Here is an 18,530-nt window from a genome sequence, read left to right as displayed (position 1 = left end):
TTAAAACTTCTCAGCTATTGTTTAGTCTTAAGTAATTTTAGTCTTAAGTCTTAAGTAATTTGTGTAACTAGGAGCATGGTGAGAACTGTTATGTTAATAAGAATGTCAGGGTTTAGGAAACCCGACATGTACTAATGACACAGTTAATTAATGTGATTGCAGCATAGCTGGGGGCTACTTGTCTTCTCAGAATTTGGTGTCACGTCGACCCTCATTTATTTGAATGAGCTTAATGACCAAAGGGTTTGCACAGTTCACATAGATATCAGCACACAGACACAAAAAATATAATTGGGTTAATTTACCCAAAATAGAACATAATAAACAAATATGCTAAAATCATAGACGCCTTACTTGAGGAATATACAATTGTTGAATAGAGTAGGACTCATTCAATGTTCCTGGTACTCAGAGAGAGAAAACAAATCAAATCATGGAGGAATACATTTTGCAATAAAGATTTCTGAGATGCTTTTGCATTGCCAGTGAAACATGACTGAATATGCTGCCCTATGCTCGAAAAGGAACATGCCCAGACCCTGAAAAAGTGGCTAACTGCCCATCAGTGTCTCACAGTGAACCATCGCCTACTATTAACCCTCTGAATCCGAGAAAAGCACGGACGCGTTTTGCTTGATGTTTCCTCATGACAGTGTAAAACAACTTAAAATACTCTGTCATTTTTGGCCTCACAGACATGAACAATATCAGGGTTGCCAACTCTCACGCATTTGGTGTGATACACACGCTTTCAGGCTCTGTCTCACGGTCTCACTCTGCCCAACTTAATCTCACGCCAAATTGCCAAACCCTGCTTTTGATATTAAACAAAGTCTAAGCTTTTTAAACAATGTGGCATAACAGTTAAAGCCAGAGGCGTTGAAAAACGGAGTTGCGACATGCTCTCATCTCTGCGCGCGGTCACGTGGTTCACTGAGCAAACAAACAAACCAGCGCTGTCAAAATGGCTTAAGCGGGTACGCAACAGCTTCACTATACAGGTATTTGCAGCAAGTTTTGGTTAACAGTACAGTACAGGTTTACCCAGTAGGTGCCTTTATGGCTCTTTAATCAATATGCATGTATCTAGTTGCTCAAAGTATTGCAGTTTTGCATTTGAATAAATATTTAGATATGGTCAAACACTAGATTTCTTTAAATGTGAAATTTTAAAACGTTAATAACTTACATCCTAATATTTTTAATGATCGGGGCGTCAGACTGGGGTTAAAACCAGTACTGATTACCAGGGGCAGAGAGGGCCCTTGAAAAGTCTGGAATATATATAACATGGATTTTGTGCTACGCCCCTGTTAATGATACTTATATAAGCACACACAAGTGAATATTAATGAATGCGAGCACATATAATTTAACCCAAGAACCGTTTAAAATAGTGCTAAACTTATTTTTCCTTATACAGTAGGCTATATACATATGAATTGATACTGAATCAAGATCGAAATCGATATCGATAATTGATATAAAAAAATCTCACTCCAACCTGAACTTAAAAGTTGGCAACCCTGACGATATGTCTTTATAAAGCTTATGTCTACCTTTATTAGTGTACACTCAAAATAAAAACTAAATGTTGTGCTTTTCGCTAAATAAAGAAAACAAACAGGATGCGCGTTCTCCCATCTGTCTCCCTGTGATGTCCACTCTGAAATACATACAGACTGTTGGTCTGGGAACGCCCCCGGGAACGCCCCGTCACATGATTTGAATTTAGCCCGTGGGGGAAAACATTGCCTTGGCACTAATTGAAATACACGGGACAATCATGCCGAAGAGTTGCTGTGTCGTTTTCTGTACCGCCAATAAACAAACAAATAATGAATTGAAGTTCTACATCCTTCCTAATAATTACACTGAACCGGAAAGGAGGACAAAATGGCTACAAGCAATAAGGCGTGAGGATGATCAAGGGAAGTTGTGGAATTCCTATAGGATTACTATAATATTTTGTCCCAAAATACTACAAGATTCCTATAGTTGTTTTTCATAAGGGATGTCTCATTCACATTATCGTTATCAGCTGAAGGCTCGCTTGAAAGGCTCGCTACGTAATGACGCGAGCCGTGGACTTATGGAGTAGTTTGAGGTCTAAACTCAATACAAACTGCAGTCTGTGAGTTAGGGATAACTGTCAGCACAGTCCCTAGGCAACTTCGTATTACTGATCACCGTTTTACAAAAGGATTAATAGTTTGGAGTGAAGCATACGTACAATTGGTAAGTGACAAGGTTTTATGGATTTATGCAACATATACGAAAGTTGATTGAGTTATAGGCTAATGTTACCGCTACAGCTACCGTGATGTCTTACCTGGAGATTCAACCAGATAACAAAATATGTCTGGAAACGACACCTCCGGCCATTTGGTTGGGTCATTGCCTGTGGCTATGCATGGACTGCACACACACATACACATGCACGTTACGCGCATACACTGGCGTCATGTATTACAGTCTTTTAGCCGACATATATTCATGTATGTATGGACCTGTGTAACATTTGATGTCACTGTGTGTTGTAAACTTGTTGTATGATGTCCTGTATGTAGTTCTACCTGAGTTAAATGAGAACTAGTAACTGTAACACGAGTGTAGATTATAAGAGATAATAAGAGAGATACAGATTATGTTTACCACATTTGAAGAGTCATTTGCCAAACCTATTCAGTTAGACATTCGGTCTATTTATAGGTCTTTGTGTCCACCATCTTGTTCATGGGAGTGATGTCACCGGAGAGTCCATTCTCATAGCTGTAGGAGAGAAAGGTTTCTCAAGTTATTTTTTTTCTTTTGAATATGTATGTTATGTATACTGCATATATGATTTCTTGCATGTATGTTTATTTGTATTTATTATTTTTGTTATTGTTTTTGTTATTTTCATATTTATTACGTATTCCTGTGATGAATGTGAAACGTGTTAACTTTCATGTGGTATGTTCCAGAGTAGGAGGAGTCAGGCCTATAAAATGGCTCCAGAAAGTTAGTTGGATAGTTCAGAGAGAGGAGGCAAGGAGAGGTCTAGCCAGACCCTGGACAGTCTGAGTCTGAGTCTGAGTCTGAGTCTGAGTCTGAGTCTGAGTCTGAGTCTGAGTCTGAGTCTGAGTCTGAGTCTGGCTTATGTAGTGCAGTTGCACATACAGGTCAGGTTATGTTTTATTGATATAGATTGCTTTGACCTTATGTTTTGTGCAGTTTATATTCTGTTGCATCTAAGTTTTGTTTTTCTTTTGTTTTTGTTTTCTTCCCACCCATACTGAGTGACTGTCACCGTGCACCGTAATAAAAGCACTGTTAACCATGACCAGTGTTGGGCAAGTTACTTTAAAAAAGTAATTAGTTATAGTTACTAGTTACTACTTAAAAATAGTAACTGAGTTACATCATTATAAAAGTAACTAATTACCAGGGAAAGTAACTACTGAGTTACTTTGTTTTTTTGTTTTTTTTACTTGGATGCCCCCAATATTAAATATGTTAAATTAATGAATTGGACACGAAATAGAATAAATTATTATTATAAAACATTGTACATTAATGTACACTATTGTAATGTTGCTGTGGGACAATGTGAGACACCTATCAAATTAAATACATTATTATAAATATTATCTGTAGGCCTACTGTAGTGTAAATATTGTGTAAATATTATCAGTATGTTGTGAACTTCTGTTGTTTCTTGAAGTAGAGACCAGGGGCCTCATTTATAAAACTTTGCGTAGGATTTGCGTCAGAAGTGGCGTACGGATGAAACATAGGACGTGTGTTATGGGTGTGCTCAGGCAGGCAGGCAAAGACAGGTAGTAGAATACTCAAACAACGTTTAATACTTGGGAAACTCAGGAGATTGACAGATAGCATAACACACCTTACATAAACATACATAAACCGCTCTACATAAACGGACATAAACGGTGACCAGACCAAGACTGAATGAACAAAGAGGAACTTAAATACAAACACAGATGACTAACTAACGAGGGGCACAGGTGATACAGATGAGGGTAACTAAACACAGCTGAACAGAACTAGACTAACGAGGGTAACTAAGGAAAAGTGGCGGGAAACATAGACAAAGGAACATGTGACAAATGAAACCAGGAAGTACAAAAAACAACAGAGACAGACTGGATATGTGACATAACGCCCCCCTCCCAATAGGCGCGTCCTCGCGCCGTAGAAGACACAAATAGGGAGGGAGGGTGGTCACCCTGGAGTCCTGAGGACGGAAGCACTGGGGTCTGACTGGCTGGGGTGCCTCCAGGGTGGAGCCGTGGGCGACCATGGCGGGTCAGGAGCCGTGGGCGGCCATGGCGGGTCAGGAGCCGTGGGCGACCATGGCGGGTCAGGAGGCGTGGGCGGCCATGGCGGGTCAGGAGTCTTTGGGCGCCTTGGCAGGACAGGAGTCTTTGGGCGCCTTGGCAGGACAGGAGTCTTTGGGCACCTTGGCCGGACAGGAGTCTTTGGGCGCCTTGGCGGGACAGGAGTCTTTGGGCGCCTTGGCGGGACAGGAGTCTTTGGGCGCCTTGGCAGGACCAGAGCCCCACCCACATGTGTGCCACCCACATGTCTCCCACCCACAGGTACATAGCCCCCCCAAAAACTTTCTTTGGGAAATTCAGGGCAGGACTGGAGGGCTTGTGGAATGGGACAGTCCTGCGAGGTGGAGCGGCCTCGTGGAAGGCTGGAGCGGCCTCGACGAAGGCTGGAGCGGCCTCGTCGAAGGCTGGAGCGGGCTCGTCGAAGGCTGGAGCGGGCTCGTCGAAGGCTGGAGCGGGCTCGTCGAAGGCTGGAGCGGGCTCGTGGAAGCCTGGAGCGGGCTCGTGGAAGTCTGGAGCGGGCTCGTGGAAGCCTGGAACGGAGTCCGGGAAGTCCAGGGGTGCTGGAGCGGAGTCCAGGAAGTCCAGGGGTGCTGGAGCGGAGTCCAGGAAGTCAAGAGGTGCTGGAGCGGAGTCCAGGAGGGCTGGAGCGGAGTCCAGGAGTGCTGGAGCAGAGTCCAGGAGGGCTGGAGCGGAGTCCAGGAAGTTCAGGAGTGCTGGAGCGGAGTCAATGAGTGCTGGAGCGGAGTCAAGGAGTGCTGGAGCGGAGTCCAGGAAACACGGAGCGGTAGGATCGCTCCCAAAGTCTATCAACCACCGCTCCAGTGAATCTGCCGTGGTAGAGGACGTCACGACCTGAGACGGGCGCTTAGCGGCAGCTCTCCTCTTCCTTCTGGGCTTGGGGACAGGCAGGACCTTCCCGGCAGACCCACTGGAGGGATATGCAGAGGAAACTGGCTGAGGGTGAACTGACCAGGCAGCGAGCTTTTCTGAGGGGACTGGACGAGGAAGACACATATTCATAGGAACCTCTTCTATTATCTCGAACTCGGAACAATTTAGGGACAAAACCAGGTTGATTGTCTCGACTAGGGAAAAGGCCAGGTCCAGGCCCATCAGAAAAACCGCATTAAGCGGCGCATCTGGCCAGTTCACCAGATAAGCTAGCTCAGAAAATTCCTCTACATACCTCTCCAGTGAGCGACCGTTCTGTCGAATCCCCCAAAGGCGATCCTCCGCTGAACCGCCTTCCTCTGGGGATTCTAGAGAGAGTGGGACCAGGAAAATACCCATCCCAGAGAGGTCCTCTTGCTGTTTGGGTCTGGTCATCTGTTACGGGTGTGCTCAGGCAGGCAGGCAAAGACAGGTAGTAGAATACTCAAACAACGTTTAATACTTGGGAAACTCAGGAGACTGACAGATAGCATAACACACCTTACATAAACATACATAAACCGCTCTACATAAACGGACATAAACGGTGACCAGACCAAGACTGAATGAACAAAGAGGAACTTAAATACAAACACAGATGACTAACTAACGAGGGGCACAGGTGATACAGATGAGGGTAACTAAACACAGCTGAACAGAACTAGACTAACGAGGGTAACTAAGGAAACAGAGAAAGTGGCGGGAAACATAGACAAAGGAACATGTGACAAATGAAACCAGGAAGTACATTCCTGTGACACCTAAAGAAACAGTGAGGTAAGGATGGACTAGTGTGGGAATGCCTACAAGGGAATCTTCGCCGCAGGTTTGGCCCCCGAATCCTTATTGCATTCAGTTCTTTCCTGGGCTCCTCACTGGTCCGTGTCCTATCCTATCCCTGTTGGTGGGGGAACAACTTTACAGTGTGACACATGACTCCAGGTTTTCCTTCCCTGACACAACACTGCAGCTGCTGTAATGTTACCTTCAATCACTTGAGCTGAACCATCAACAAACAACTCCAATTCTGCATTCTCAATGGGAATTTCTGCTATTTCATTCGTAGTTGCGTATGTAAGCGTCACACAATCATGAGTCATTTCATCCTCTAACAAAACTTCGGTCATTGCAGACGTACATGAGGATGGGTTTGTGACTGGTGCACGCTGTAAAACAATGTTCGGGGCTGTGACGCTAAATTTCACTGAATCAACAGGCACATCAGATACTGATTGAATGGCTACATCTGTTTCAAAGAAAGCTTGCAAGTCAGGATAAACGTTATCAGGCTGACTAGCTTCATTCACATCAGTTTTCTCTGCAGCTTTGTTGCGGTTCAATTTCTTAGTCAAAGAAGCTACTCTAGCACAGAGTTCTTTGTTCTGTTTCTCTAGCTCTGAGATATGCTGAGACTGTTGTCTAGCTAGCACTAAACCAAATTCTCTGTGACAACAAATAATGCCTTTCACATTGTTCTTGCAAATACATGCTCCTAAAACTTTTTTACATTCATCAATCGACCAAGTGTTGTCTGGATGGATATCATATTTCTGAGTTAGTTTTTGTCTAACTTTCTCTGTGACAATTAAATTCATCTGCACTCCTAACTGTGATTTGAAATCACTGTCTGTCCACAAAGGAGCTGCGAGACCACCTTTTTCAGTTGTGGGGGTCAGTCTAGCATTCTTTCTAAACATTTTTGAATTTCTTTGTTACCACACACTCACAAACACTGACTTCTCTGATAACAATTATTAGCACGTAGTGCTAATCTTCTCTATGAAGAGGCAAACAACTTCCCTGCTTGAAACAGAGGATGACTCATCTCTAAAAACAAACTTTTTTAGAGGGTAACACAAATATTACATTTCTTTGTTACCACACACTCACAAACACTGACTTCTCTGATCATTTCTTTGTTACCACACACTCACAAACACTGACTTCTCTGATCAACAAACTTGTTAACACAGCTCAACTATTGTTAACTTTCTTTGGCAAAACAGAGGACAACACAAATATTAACTAAATGTTTATCTTCCCTGCCTAAAAACAGAGGCAAAACAATTATTAGCACGTAGTGCTAATCTTCTCTATGAAGAGGCAAACAAATGCCCTGCTTGAAACAGAGGATGACTCATCTCTAAAAACAAACTTTTTTAGAGGGTAACACAAAAATTAACTAAATGCTAATCTTCCCTATTTAAAACAGAACAATTATTAGCTTGTGAGGCTAATCTCTTCTGCCTCAAAACAGAGGATAACTTTCATCTCTAAACAAACTTTTTAGAGGATAACTTAGTAAACCAACCCCTACAGCTGTCCGTTAACTCTTCCCTGGCAGCGCAGAGGAAAACAAATTTGTACTGGTCTTTAAGGTTCTTTTGGATAGAGCAGCACTCATCACAACCCTTGGTTGAAAGATTAATTCGGTCTGGAAATCTTTGTTCAGCTGGAAGTTTCGCTCTGGATTCCAGTCTGGAACGTAGGCAGATTTTTGAGCTTGAAGTTTCAATCTGGATTTCAGGTGAGGAAGCTGGAACTCTATCCGGGTCACGGCACCATCTGTTGTGAACTTCTGTTGTTTCTTGAAGTAGAGACCAGGAGTACTTGGATAGGTTTTTCAGCAGGATTCTTTATTGAGAAAACGTGCTGTCTTTCCGCTGAGGTTCCAAGTCTGACTAAAGCCAGTTGAACCTTGTATTTTATATACATTTCAAGGGGAGGGATTATACAGCAGGGGAGGAGACATAGGAAAATAGAGACACACCCCAAACATTCCTGTCTCATCAGCCGTAATTCAATCAGCATAACAGTGTCATTCAAATGCATAGATGCTAATCCAATCACTTAGGCAGTATTGCTCTAAACTTGTCATGGTAAATAGTCAGGAAGTGCATAAAGACAAAAAACGTAATGTCTCAAACACTTACACAGCCTGACGTAATCTCCTTAGAATTTCCTCAAGTTTACTTCAAAATGTAAAACACAAATATAGATAATGTTTTCAGTTATATTATATTACATTTGAACCTATATATAACAATGTATACATTTGTAATCCTACAAGTACTAAACTACTCCTTTGGTAGTGGAGCTCACGTTATCACCTGGGTTTTTAGCCACTAATTTTGTGGCGGCATGTGATGATGTGAGGTGCTTCATTAGATTAGAATTACTTGCCACCGATGTGGAGAGACTCTTTCTTCCTGGGCATAAGTTGCACGATACATAAACATTCTTACCTTTCAACTCAACAAGGGAAAAGTAGCGCTTATACTTCCAGTTTGCGAAAGCTACCTTTTGAAGTCGTTGGACTTGGTGTGTGTGACTCTGCATATGCGTGTGCGTGCGTGTGTGTGTGTGAGAACTCAACCACTATCAACCTCAATGTAACCCATGTAAATATGACATAAATAAGAATAAATAGTTTAAAAGCTGTATAAATAAGTTTGAATGTTAAGTGATTCATTTAATGTAAGTTTATTCATCAGAGTTAAAAATGTTAATACAACAATTTAATGTTTAAGATTACAAGTATGCTGACAGAAAATTAATGTCACTGCCCCTTTAAGAGACTAGTGACGTTAGACGCAGTACTTCAGTGACGCTGCAGCGCGGAAGCCTGAAGGTGAGAGCAGAGGATAGATCGGAGAGAACGAACTGTGTTTAATTAGCAGAGAAAAGAGTGATAAAGTTGATTTTGCAGCTGAAAAACATAACTTACCTGTATGGGAACTGACAGGGATTTTATGAGAACTAAGCCACCCCGGTTTTGGTGAGTTTTGAGTTGTTTTCTTGCATTTTGCCATGTTGTATTTTTTTCTTTTTCTGGCGGAGAGCTAACATTAAAAACGTAGCTGTTTACAAGGAAATGCTTCGCCATAAACTGTTTACCAGTTAATATTTTGGGTTTATGAAAACTGTGAATGTTATAAAAGTGAATGTATGCTTTGTAAATGAAAGATGTGTGCGGTAGTTGTGTGGAAACGGAGCTGTGTTAAAAGAGACCGCTCCGCCGCCATTTTAGAGGTGAAAAAGCACTGTAGCAGTAACGTTACAACTCAGAGACTGAAACATTTATTTGTGTAATTTGAGGATTTAAAAATTTATTTATTGTGCTTATGACCTGTTACACAGGTCAGGTTTTTTGCTTGGTTTGAGGCTCGGTTGGAGCAAGGATTGGCCTGCAGTGTGTGAGTGTGCACATGGCATGCACAGACAGGATTCAAGATGGCGAGCCAGACCCAGACTTTCAACTCATCTTCTCCATCGCATCAGTGAGGAAATCTGCTGCGTATGGTGACTCGCTGCCAGAGTGGTAGGAGTATCAGAAATTGTTTTGAACTGAACTGGAAACCGATTGAACTATCATTTTTGAACTGAACTGAATTGAGCTAAGACTTTTCATTGGACTGAACAATTGAACACACACATTTGGACTTGAACTTGAGTTTAAGGTTTCACACTTTTATTTTTAAATTGAGTTCATATGTTGAATGTTACTTGAAATGCTTGTGGTCCACTTTGATTGGTTGTGTAAATTGAAGGTATTTTCTTACCTGTAAAAGAAAGGAAACAGAGTTAACTCAGGAAGAAATTGGGAATTCTAAGATAGAAAAAGACCGGTCTAACTTAGATTAGTCTGACTATAACTCAGGTGAACTAAAAAACAGTGAAAGAGAGTGAAATACCTTTTCATTTATTATACTTACCTCAATATTAAGAACCTGCAGGGTATTTTTCTTTGTTTTGCATTCTGTTTATTCTATGTGTTTTTGCATTCAGTAAATTGCCGGCCTTTTGTAGTTAAAGCAACGGTCTCTGGTGTAATTATTTTTGCTCCCCACTCCTTAGAACCTAGAACTGGTCCAGTGGCGCAGTAAGTGGTGTGATACCGGTGCTACATCAACCTTGTCTCCCACCCACCAATCATCATCAGTTATGTGTTCCACCCCACCCACCCCCCAACTCGCATGGCATGTACGCCCGCACACACACACACACACACACCAATCAGAGAAAAAAAAACACGTTGCAGGTCCGACTGACAGAGAGCCTGTTCGGATGAAAACCGCTTCAGTGAGCTCAATTATAGTAACGCCGCGTTTTTTTTCCTCAGTAACGCTAACGGCGTTGTAACGGGAGAAACAGTAAATTGTTTGATTACTCATTACTGAAAAAAATAGTTCCGTTAGTAACGCGGTTTATCTATAACGGCGTTATTCCCATCACTGACCATGACCAACTGTTTCCTCTGTCAATTGGAGCCTCCAACCGCTCAAGGCGTTCGTAACAATACCGTTGCCCATCGGCCGGCGTCAATGACTCGCAATACGACATTTTTATCATTCAAATACACACGATGTCCGCGGAGTTCCCCCCACCCGCCGCCTCCACCCTCGCCATGCCAGACCACGCCCCCAACTATGACTACATGCCGACTGTTTGTATGCGTGTGAAAATGAACAGTAACTCCCCAAAAAATTACCACACCGACACAACAGATATCTCTATAAAGCTTGGACTGTCTACTTTTAAATGAAGTAATTTATATACAAAAAAATATTCTCTGTTTATGTAATCCGTATGAAAACAGCGAGAGGCACAGTTCCTCGAGCGGAGCCTCATTATCTTTACCCACGAGCAAAGCGATTCATATGGGGTGCTTCTCAATTCTTATTTGTGCATCCTCGTTTCCTTTCCTAGGTTCCTTTCCTCGCGTCTTATCTCCATCCCTTCAGGATGTGAGGGAAGGACACAAGGAAAAGACGTGAGGACGGAGGAATAGAATCAAGTGAAATGATATATCCCCGCTCCCTTTAGCGTCACTTCAAAGCGTCGTCAAATAATGATGACTCTACACCGCTGGATTTAGTTTGCACATCGGGATTCTTGAACATTATAGATAACTATTTATATTGTATAGTTTCAACCCCTTCAAAACACCACATTTGTCAATATTTTATTTAATATTACCAGTTATTAATAACAACTATTTATTCCCTGTTATTAACTGCATTTTATTTGTTGTTTATAGTATAACAGTTTGTTTCTTTCATTTTCTTGTGCTTTGATATAATTCTGTAACTGTTATTTGACATACATTTGTGTCAATAAACTGTGGCAAGATGTGAAGGGGGAGGAGAATTAATATGTGCGTCAAGTTTAGTCAATAAAACACTTCCTCAAAGGATACACCCATGTATCCTCGCTCATGACTCCTCAGGAAGCCTCCTCACTCCTTGATCCTCGCCTCCTCGCGATGCAATTAGAGAATTGAGATGGCTGAGCTCTGTCGGTTTCCGGGTCATAGGATGGATGAGCGAGGAAACGAGGAGGGATATTGAGAAGTACCCATGCAAATCATCCACATGGAAGGAACGCGAACCTGTAAACGCCCCCCATCACCTCAAAACAAAGCATCATCTTCATCATTCTTCTACTTTTCATCGAGTTTGGAAGAGAGGCTGTGAGTTTACATCGGATTTACCTCAGATGAAGAAGAACGCGATTTTAAAATGAGAATTTTTAAGGTAAAACATTTCTTCTTACTTATATTAGCATTATTGATGCATAAACTTCACATTGTAGGCTACTAGTTGAACTATTGCCAGACTAAAATGTATGAAATCAACAGAAACATGTTGAAAATTGAATATAGACAGGTAGGCAACCTTTCAATGCTAAATAAAGATACACGTACTACACGAGGGTATTTTATGCTCTATAATTTTAAAAACAGCATGATATAAAAGTAGGGTTGCCAACTGTCCCGTATTAGCCCGGACCTCCCGTATATTGGGCCTAAATGTCCTCACCTGTCCAGTTTGACTGCTACACTCATCTAACCATTGACTAAGTGGTCGTTCACATCTCTCACGCTCAAGTTCGTTTTTATTGAACGGCGTGTTGCTCATGTGGTGCGGCGCCCTCGTTTTTCAAAATATTTAAAGGGTTAGTTCACCCAAAAATGAAAATTCTGTCATTAATTACTTGCTCTCATGTTGTTCGACACCCGTAAGACCTCCGTTCATCTTCGGAACAGAAATGAAGATATTTTAGTTGAAATCTGATGGCTCTGAAAGGCCTCCATTGGCACAATGGCACTTTACACTCTCAAGACCCTTAAAAGGTACTAAAGACGTCGTTACAAAGTCCATCTCACTACAGTGGTTCTAAAATAACTTTATGAATCGGCGAGAATAGTTTTTGTGCGCAAAAAAACCCTAAATAACGACTTACATAGTGATGACGATTTCAAAACAAGGCATCATGAAGCTTCGAAGCGTTATGAATCAGCGAGTTGAATCAGCGGTTTGAATCGCCAAATTTCAGCAGTTTGGCGGTTTGACACGCGATCCGAATCATGATTCGGCTCACTGATTCATAACTCTTCGTTCAAATAAAACGCCTTTAAATGTGGCAGGAACATCTGTTTGTGAATGCATTTGTAGATTATTTTGCAAAGAAATCATGATAATCAACTGTGATACTGTAATGGGAGATCCACGTTGAAAACAGTTGTGTTAATTTTTTTCAGGATTCTTTGATTAATAGAAAGCAAAAAAAAACAAAAACAGCATTAATCTGAAATAGAAAGCTTTTGTAACTTTAAAATGTCTTTACTGTCTCTCTTGACATGTTTGCTGCATTGTTGCTGAACAAAACTATTAATTTATTTTTTAAAATATTAATTATTTATAAAACTATTAATTTAAAACAAATTATTACTGACCCCAAACTTTTGAACTGTTGTGTATAATGCTACAAAGGCTTTTAATGGTTTGTGTGTAACAACTGACATTGATTTCTATGATGTTAAAATTCTTTTTAGGATTAAATTGTGCATTAATAGTTTGAGCAAATCAAATGTGTTTATATCTGAGAGCATTTTATACACAAACTTAACTGCTGACACTGAAATAACATACAACCACAAATCAGAAAAAGTTGGGACAGTATGGAAAACGCAAAAATAAATAAAAAAAGAAGTGATTTCTAAATTTAATTTGACTTGTATTTCATTGCAGACAATATGAACAAAAAATATTTCATGTTTTGTCTGGTCAACTTCATGTCATTTGTAAATATGCATCCTTTCCTGTCATTCAGACCTGCAACACATTTAAAATAAAATTGGGACAGTAAAGCATTTAACACTTTGTAATGTTGCCATTCCTTTTCTCAACACTTAAAACAGGGTTCTTGCAGGTTTCAGAAAGTCAAATTTAAGACCATAAAGATTGAAATGTAAGACCTATACGACGCATTACCAAAATTATTTAAATCAAAGAAATAATAAAAAAGCAATAAAGCAATGACATTAGTAACCCTCCACAGCCAACAACGTGCCAAATGCCCAAAACCTTAGGCCCAAAATGAAAATAGGCTAAAACAAACTTGCCCTCAAATAGAATAGATTACAAAACAGCATATTAATAGCCTAATAGAGATTGAACAGGGGATGCACTAGGGAGATAGGATAAACTAGGGATGCACGATTTGGGGAAGATATCTAATTGCGATTATTCTGGTTAAAATGCAAATATTATTTTTTTTTTTTTTTACAAATGAAAAGTTTATGCATATAACATTTTATATATTAACGAGACTAATAATAATGATTATATTCAATAAATACAAATATTTAACTAAATTAGAAATATTACTATTACAATAACATTTTAATTATTAAAAAATTAAAAATAGAGTATTTAAGAATAAATATAACAATATAATAATAATACTAATAAAATAACATTTATATTTTACAGAAAACTTATTTTACAACAAAACCCTGCTGGGTTACCTATTAATATGCAGACAGCCTATGACTAAAAATCATTAGAAAGGTCTAAAGATGTATTGTAAAAAGTAAATTAAAAAATAAAGAAATTCTGTGCTTTTTATCTGTGATATAAATTTCTTAAAGTCTATGTATTTAATATGAAATATGAGCCTCTTATGCATCCACTGTGGGGGAAAAACTGTACATTGGAGAAAAACATATGTTTTTGTCATATACATTTATTTAGAGAGAAGTATTATTTTTCATATTTGTTACCCAAACTTTCATTCATACTGGAAGCCAGAGGGCGTCCTCGAGCAGAAACTCCACATTTCCCTCAAAGAAGTAATCCTTAGCCCTAATGTGAAGCTAGCGATGTAGGATAAACTGAAGATAGAAACGCTTTGACTGATGAAACGAAGACAATAAACACGACTGCATCAAGCTATGGTGTATTTGAGTTCTTCAAGCCTTCACTATTGTCATAATAATAAGGTATGCAGTGCTGATTGAGTGCAGACTTTATCACTGTTTAGAATAATATAAAACAATGCATGTCTGCCTCATTCTGTCCAGAAAAATACAACGTTATTAAACGTAGACGTATTTTGCGGGCAGGTAATTGCATTTATCACAGGATTTGTAGTTTTATCACCGGCTACATGTACCAACACGTAGAAAAGAACTTTCCCCAGAAAGAACTACAACACCGAACGAACGCTCTGAGGGCGGCGCAGCAAAGACTCTAGTGCTCCGCTTTCGCGATTCTATACTTTTTTGCTACAGTGTAACGTTAATAACTTTCTGCAGCCAGCATTTCTGGAAATGAACGAGGATAACACTTCTTTTAAGACCTAACTAAATTAAATTTAAGACCTTGGATCGGGTGAAAATCTGGCCATTTTTAAGACGTTTTAAGGCCTTAAATTTAAAAAAATTAATTTTAGACATTTTAAGACTTTTTAAGACCCGGCGGGAACCCTGTTAAAAGACGTTTAGGGACTGAAGACACCAAGTTATGAAGTGTTTCAGGTGTAATTTTGTCCCATTCTTCCTGCAAACAAGTCTTAAGGTGGGCAACAGTACAGGGTCTTAGTTGTCGCATTTTGCGCTTCAAAATGCGCCACACATTCTCTATTGGAGACAGGTCGGGACTGCAGGCAGGCCAGTCAAGTACCCGTACCCTCTTCCTCCGCAGCCAGGACTTTGTAATGTGTGCAGAATGTGGTTTTTCATTGTCTTGTTGAAATATGCATGGACGTCCCTGGTAGGGATGGGCAACAGTGGTCGAGTAATCGAGTACTCGAACGTGACAGCGATCATCGATCATGAGAACGATGATCGCCCTGAAAAAAATATATTTGTCTCTTTTTTATTGGTTATTGCATCGTTTTGCGGAGGTCTGATTGGTTAGCGTTTTACAGCACGCCTCCAGACCGCGGCGAAATAAAGGCGTGCACTGCATTGATGTCTGGAATCATGAGATCATTAAATGGTTAGTGCAAGATGTGCAGCGCCAATCTGTCATAGCCTACATAGCATTATAATGAAAACACGATGGAAATAGAATGCTGTAAATGATCTGTGTTTAGTTCCCCGTGTATCAGCTGATCCACAGAGAAACTAGCGAGAACACTCAGACTAGCTCGTGAAGTTCAATCAATCAAATCAAATCAAATCAAATCACTTTATTGTCACACAGCCATGTACACAAGTGCAACAGCAGGTGAAATTCTTGGTGCAGTTCCGAGCAACATAGTAGTCACGACATGACATGTACAACATTTAGAGCAGCATCAGATTACACTGATGCGCCCACAATTACTCACAGCACAGTAAACTCTACAATAAACAATAAATAATTTACACAATGTGAGTGTGGTTCTCACAGCTTTAACCAATATACACATACTTACAATATACATATACTTTAGACAATATACTTTAAACAATATACACACTAAAACATACATTAAACAATATACATTACGCTATAATAATAATATACAATGTACAGTATACATTATTATTCACAGTAGAGATCCAATGTACAATAGGTGCTATATGATAAATAATAAATTATAATAAATGTGTATATAATGTGTGTGTATCTACAGTGGGTTGTGCTGAGTGATATTCTGTCCAGTGTGTTATGGTCCTGATGGATCAAGAGTTCAGGAGTCTAATTGCTTGTGGGAAGAAGCTGTTCTGGAGTCGGCTGGTGCGTGTTCTGATGCTGCGGTACCGTCTGCCTGATGGCAGCAGTGAGAGCAGCCCATGGCTCGGGTGGCTAGAGTCTCTGATGATCCTCTGAGCTCTTTTCACACACCGCCTGGCGTAAATGTCCTGGAGGGAGGGAAGCTCACCTCCGATGATGCAGCTGGCCGTACGCACTACCCTTTGCAGGGCTTTGCGGCTGCGGGCGGTACTGTTGCCGTACCAGGTGGTGATGCAGCCAGTCAGCAGGCTCTCTGTAGTGCTGGTGTAGAACCGTGTGAGGATGTGGCGGCTCATTCCAAACCTCCTCAGCCGTCGCAGGAAGAAAAGGCGCTGATGAGCCTTCTTCACAACGGCCTCGGTGTGGACGGACCATGAGAGTTCCTCTGTGATGTGGACACCGAGGAACTTGAAGCTGCTGACTCTCTCCACCGGTGCTCCATCGATGGTGATGGGGCGGTGTTCTCTCTCATTCCTCCTGAAGTCGACCACCAGCTCCTTGGTCTTGCTGACGTTGAGGGAGAGGTTGTGCTCCTGACACCACCGTGTCAGAGTGTGCACCTCCTCTCTGTAGGCCGTTTCATCATTGTCAGTGATGAGACCTACCACCGTCGTATCGTCAGCAAACTTGATGATGGTGTTGGAGCTGTGGGTTGCCACACAGTCATGTGTGTACAAGGAGTACAGGAGTGGGCTGAGAACACAGCCCTGAGGGGCTCCAGTGTTGAGAGTCAGTGGTGAGGAGATGTTACTGCCCATTCTGACCACCTGACGTTTTTTTGACAGGAAGTCCAGGATCCAGCTGCATAACAGGCTGTTTAAGCCGAGAGCCCGGAGTTTAATGTCAAGTATGGAGGGCACAATGGTGTTGAATGCTGAGCTGTAGTCTACAAACAGCATTCTCACATATGTGTTCCTCTTTTCCAGGTGGGAGAGAGCAGTGTGAATAGTGGATGAAATGGCATCATCAGTGGAGCGGTTTTTGCGGTATGCAAACTGCAGTGGGTCCAGTGAGGGGGGGAGAACAGAGCAGATGTGGTTTCTGACTAGTCTCTCAAAGCATTTGCTGATGATGGGGGTCAGAGCAACAGGACGCCAGTCGTTTAAGCAGGTGGTTTTTGCTTGCTTCGGTACAGGAACAATGGTGGACGTTTTGAAGCATGTGGGGACCACAGACAGGGAGAGGGACAGGTTAAAGATGTCCGTGAAAACTCCAGCCAGTTGGCGCGCGCACGCTCTGATGACGCGGCCCGGAATGCCGTCTGGACCCGCGGCTTTACGGACGTTCACCCGCCGGAAGGATCGGGTTACATCCGCGACAGATACGGAGAGTGCACTAACCTCTGTATCTTCAGCCACGAGCTCTCTCTCCGCGAGGGCGGTGTTAGTTCCCTCAAAGCGAGCATAGAAGGTGTTTAGCTCGTCCGGGAGAGAGGCAGCGGTGTTCACGGTGGAGTTTGTGTTCCCTTTGTAGTCCGTGATGATGTTAATTCCCCTCCACATGCTTCTAGAGTCGGTGGTGTTGAACTGTCCTTCAATCTTGTCCCTGTACTGGCGTTTTGCTGCTCTGATGGTTTTCCGGAGGGCATAACTTGCTTGTTTATGCTCCTCCGCATTACCGGAGTTAAAGGCGAAGGTCCGCGCATTGAGTGCCGCGCGAACATCCACATTTAGCCACGGCTTCTGATTTGGGTACAGCCGTACTGTTTTGGTCGGAACAACGTCTTCTACGCACTTCCTGATGAAACACGTTACGCTATCGGCGTAGACCTCGATGTCGTCATCAGAGGCCGACCGGAACATCTCCCAGTCCGCGTGATCAAAACAGTCTTGTAGCATAGAGTCCGATTGGTCCGACCAGCACTGGATGGTTCTGAGGGCGGGTGCTTCCTGTTTCAACCTCTGCCTGTAAGCGGGCAGAAGGAGAATGGAAGAATGATCCGATTTGCCAAATGGTGGGCGCGGGAGTGATTTGTAACCATCCTTGAAGGGAGAGTAACAATGATCCAGAACTCGGTTCCCTCGTGTGTTGAAGCTAACATGTTGGTGGTATTTGGGTGCGATGCGCTTGAAGTTGGCTTTGTTAAAGTCCCCGGTCACAATAAACGCAGCCTCAGGATGCGCGGTTTCCTGCTCGCTCACTGTCCCATACAGTTCCTTCAGTGCCCGGTCTGTGTCGGCTTGTGGGGGAATATACACCGCTGTGATGATGACCGCTGTGAATTCCCTCGGTAGCCAGAATGGTCGAC

The sequence above is a fragment of the Gobio gobio genome (assembly GCF_949357685.1).
Source record: "Gobio gobio genome assembly, chromosome: 15".
Lineage (NCBI taxonomy): Eukaryota > Metazoa > Chordata > Actinopteri > Cypriniformes > Gobionidae > Gobio > Gobio gobio.
The sequence above is the reverse complement of the archived record's forward strand: the minus strand, read 5'-3'. Positions refer to the sequence as shown.